Raw genomic sequence first — 4,925 nt, 5'->3', positions numbered from 1 at the left:
TTTTTCCTTTGTACTTTATTTTCCTCTCATTGATTAGTTGGTTTTGTTTTGTATGGCTGCTGACCATGTCTTGACTTAATGCTTCCAAATCCTATACCAACTGAACCATTAAAGAAATTTTAAACAGTGAAAAGTTGCTTTTTCTTCTTTTCTCCATGATAAAGTTTAGTGTCTTCAAACATGCAGCCCAGAGATTAGAAACTTGTTCTTAAAGCCCATAATGGCTGCTTGTCTTCAGATAAGGCCTCATGCTCGGCGTCCAGGAGAAAAGTGTTCAGCAAAGTCATAATAATGGTAAAATCACGCTTTCTTTGTTCCTCTTATCGTCTGCATAGACGGAAGAAAATGAGTCGTGTTCAGTCTGATAAGTGAAAAATGCAGCTTGTGTACAAAGACGTGCTAAACTTCCAGATTGGTCTGAAAACTGCAGGGCTACTGTACAGCTAAATAATTATGAATTTGAGCTCTCAATAGTTCATTCTTGACCTTCAACACAGCAACAAAAAAAAATCTTCTCAAAGTACACTTACTTTCTTATTCTGGGGCTTTTAACATGCAGCATGTCTCTCATTTGCTCAGTTGTTATTAAACTTCCATTATATTAACAACTTGTTTGGACATCTAGAGAAATTCTTAGTCTTCATAACATCATGAGCAACTTCACTCAAGGTCCACTTACTTGCTTGTTCAGGAGCTCCCAGACATTATGTATTCTATGGTTTTCATCAGTAGATGGAATTTGTAAAATTCTCTGAAGTCAATACATTTCAATGCTGCTGTGAATCCTGGGTTGAGAATGTATCACTGTTTCTGATTTTAACTAAACTAATAAGACTATATGAATTCCCTTTTGGTCCTTAAGCTATCATCTGTTATTCAGATTTTTTTTCTCCATAAATGAGGTAAAAAGTGGCACAATTAAATGTCTGCAGCAAGATCCCTCCACCTTTTTATTTATTTATTTTACTTATGCCTCTCCTTAGTTCCTTTAGCCTTAAATGTATTTATTTACACATGTAGATGGGTTTTAGTGAGTGTAAATGTAAACACATCTACTGTATGTGTGACTTGTATGCAAGAATATGTTTTTTATTATTATTTTCATTTTCTTGGCTTTGAATGTTAAAAAGAGGAACATAGTAAAAAACTAATTATGCTGTATAATGTGTACAACTGTATCTTTTGTTCCAAATAAAAATTAAGTGAAAACATCCAAGCAACTTTACTCAAGGTCCACTTACTCGCTTCTTCTGAAGTGTCGCGATTCATGACAGGGTCTTCATCAGCAGATGAAGCTGCTCAGTTTTTACGAGGACTGACAGTTTCTCCAGAGGTCTGAAAAATGTTTTTTGAATTTTTCAATGACAACTGAGCAAATTTCATCTGCTGATGAAGACAACATGATCTGGTTAAAAGCTCCAGAACAAGTGAGTAAGTGGGCCTTGATGGGAGATTTTTTTGTCAGTATTTTGCAGTAAAAGAGGTGTTGGCATTTTACTGTCACTTACATGTTCTCGTGCTTTCCAGCAGTTAACGCTCAGCATCTGTCTTTGTCGCAGGGTTAATGACATCCACTGTAAAATGTTGTCGTTTAAAAACACAACCACTTACCTTGTTACCCACGATAACCAGCCACAGCCTCGTACATTTTCCTGTCAGGCCTTAATTGAGGTAGATGTTTGAATTTGCTGCTATCTAGTCACCAGAAATGAGGGGACAGAGGCTTCATGTTCTCCCTGTGCTAATGATGAACATCTGTTCACTGTTCCCATGCCTTCGTTCACAGATGCATAAGAATCCTGCAATTCAGAGGCAGCGAGCCCTGGGAATAACACACCAGCTGCTGGACAGTTTTTTCTTTGGACGGTAGCTATCATTTACTGACATTAAAACTTATGTTTCTCACTGGAACAAGTCGAACACTTGTTGTGGTTGCTGCTGACTCTTTAAAACCACCAGAGTAGGTGTGGAAAGATCATTTATTTACACTACAGTTGTGTGGATTCAAGTTAAAATGTCCTTCCTTAATACAAAACTCTATTTTTTTAAAAAGACGCAGAGTTTGGTGACATCCATTATGATATTATTTAAACACAGGCTCTCAGATAAACAGAGGAACAATGGTGCCAAGCCGGTGTCTGCCGCTGGCAGAAATGTAGACTAAGTGCAGCATGTGAGAGCAGCACATCTCTGCTTCCAACAACATGAGCTCCCTCTCCCACTGTACACGTGAGCCTTGACGTCGTGTTTATCTGATGTCAGACAGATCAGACCCAGAGCTCCGCGCACAGCAGCACCAGCCAGCCGATAACTGCCACCAGCACTATCACACATCACGTTATGCAACCATGAGTGTGTTTGTGTGTGTGTGTGTGTGTGTGTGTGTGTGTGTGTGTGCGCTCTGTCCACACACTGAGGACAGCTGTTTAGGGAAGAAGAAGGTGAAACTGGATGTTACATACTTCTAATTAGTGTCTGTGAACATGACAAAGTGGTTCTCCACCCAAACTCAGCTCCTTCACAGAGGACAGCGCCTGGGGTTAGACTGAATTCATCTCAGTAACAGTGGAGTCTGACAAAAGTTTTCATGGCAGAAAATAAAAGTCAAAATATCCACAGAAACTTTAAAACTACAAATTGTACTTCTCTATCAACTCCTATGCTCAGTATTTATCAAACAGTCATAATCTGAGCAGAATATGCCTGATGTCAGTATTTATAATTGTCAGAGTTTAAAATCAACATAATTGGATGAGAGGCCTTATTTTATAAGAAAGTTTCAAACTACATGCCTCTGCTGACCCGGCACTAAAATAACTCCACCCCATAAATTTGAGAGGAAGGATATAACTTTACAGCCCGAGTGGATGTGATCAGCTCCACCTTTCATCTTCAAAGCAAAAAAAAAAAAAAAAACGAGCTGTAAGCGTGAGCGCCAAGAGCTCCAGGAGCAAGGGAGGTGTCTCTCCCTCCCACCTTATAACTCAACATTATTAAGCAAAGCCAGAAGGAATCCAGAGAGGAGGAGGGAGTGGCGTGCATGCTGTGGAGTAATGCAGCAGTGCACAGTCACTCGGAGCCCTGCACAAAGCTCTGCAGATACACTCTGGTCCACCCTAAACCTCATTACTAATAGATGAGATTTGCTCTGAGTTCCCTCACAAAGCTCTTAACTGCATCTGGAATCTCACTGAAACAACTTTGATCAGTGTTTTGCTCCTGACTCTCATATACAGGAATTTCTGTCTTTATAAAGAAAATACAGCAGTCTACTGACAGATGAGGGATAATGTCCTAGACCTCCTCATGGCAGCACTTTTCATTATCCATACCTCACATCAATAAAGGATAGAGCTTGGCTGTTAGCACTTCAAATGTGAATATATAATTTTAGAGTACCTGCCATGCTAACAGGATTGCTCTAGGGATGAACAGTCATCCATCACTTAGTTTGGTCCAAAATGAATTAGCTTAACATCAATTAAATGAACTGCCATGAAATTTTGTACAGAGGATGAAGCTTTTCGTTTAGCACCAGCGTGAAATTGACATTTAAAATGTCCAACTATTAGATGAGTTGCCATGAAACACTTGATGATGCCTTAACTCTAATCTAGCTGTACTATTAGGTCAGACTTTTATTTTGTCCAATAGACCATATTCACACAGTGGCCATTTTCCTCTGATGTCACGCTGAGGGTGGGAAGCTCAAATACTGTCACTGAAAGAATAATGTTGTACTGCTGTGTTCCAGGTTGCAAGTCACATAAACATAGAGATTCTGACAAATCGTTTCTATTTGACCGTTTCCCAATCGATGAGTAACAGAAAAGACAATGGGTATTGAAAATCCGAAGAGACATCGACCCATGTTTCAAAGTAAAACAATATATTTGATAACCCATTAGTTACTGTTAGAAAACAGCTAACGTTAGCATTAAACCACTTCTTAGCAAACGTTACTGTTTGATAGTGTTTCCTGATACATTAGGAAAAAAATAAATTAATTCTGAAATATCATCGCATATATCAGACATGGTTATTAAGCCTGGAAGTAAAACACACTGGATGTAATCAAGCTTGCAATGTAGCATTAGCTGCCCTGCTATCTTTCTACCTGGTTAAATTAGCAGTGCTCCACTGTCATATTATTGTATCATTGATGTAGGTTGATAATGAAACTATATAACATTAGTTAATGTTTAACGTTTGCACAAGCCAGTGGATTAATTTTACATGTGACAGCTTTAGTAGAGCTAAAATTGACATTTATGTCAATTGCAAACTTCATTTGCTAGCCTAGCATTAGCTTACAATGTTTCCCACGTGGGCCGGTCTTACCTTCAACATCTGGCAAATTCATCTGCCCATTTATCAATGTAGTCAAAGGAAGGTGAAGGTAAACAAGTCAGGTTTTTCAACCATCTCGGCTTTCTCACGCAGGATTTATTCAGAGACATTAAAGTGTCCGAGGCTTCCCACCCTCAGTGTGAGATCAGAGGAAAATGACCACCGTGTGAATATGGTCTATACTTTGGTTTATGACCAAATATCAAAACTAATGAGATTCCAATCAGCCTGACCCATACACAAATGTAATATATGAACATATACTGAATTTCCATATATGAAATATATGTACAAACACATATTTTATATTTTATATATGAAACCTATTAAAAACTGGAACAATTCCACATATTGGCAGATATGTCTAGCCCATAACAAATATGTATGTTTATGTATGTATGTATGTTTATATTTTAGACATAGCCTATGTTTTATAGGTTTATTGTGGTAACATCACTCTTGACATAGGGACATATATGTCATATATTACATTTCTGTATGGGCAGATATAGTCACAGAACAGCTAGTGTAGCTGCAGTCTTTTTTCCTGACATACTCCGTGTCTTTAGAGATTT

Source organism: Seriola dumerili, unplaced genomic scaffold (genome assembly GCF_002260705.1).
Source record: "Seriola dumerili isolate Sdu_G_001 unplaced genomic scaffold, Sdu_1.0 BDQW01000056.1, whole genome shotgun sequence".
In the NCBI taxonomy this organism is placed as follows: domain Eukaryota; kingdom Metazoa; phylum Chordata; class Actinopteri; order Carangiformes; family Carangidae; genus Seriola; species Seriola dumerili.
Note: the sequence above shows the minus strand (reverse complement) of the source record.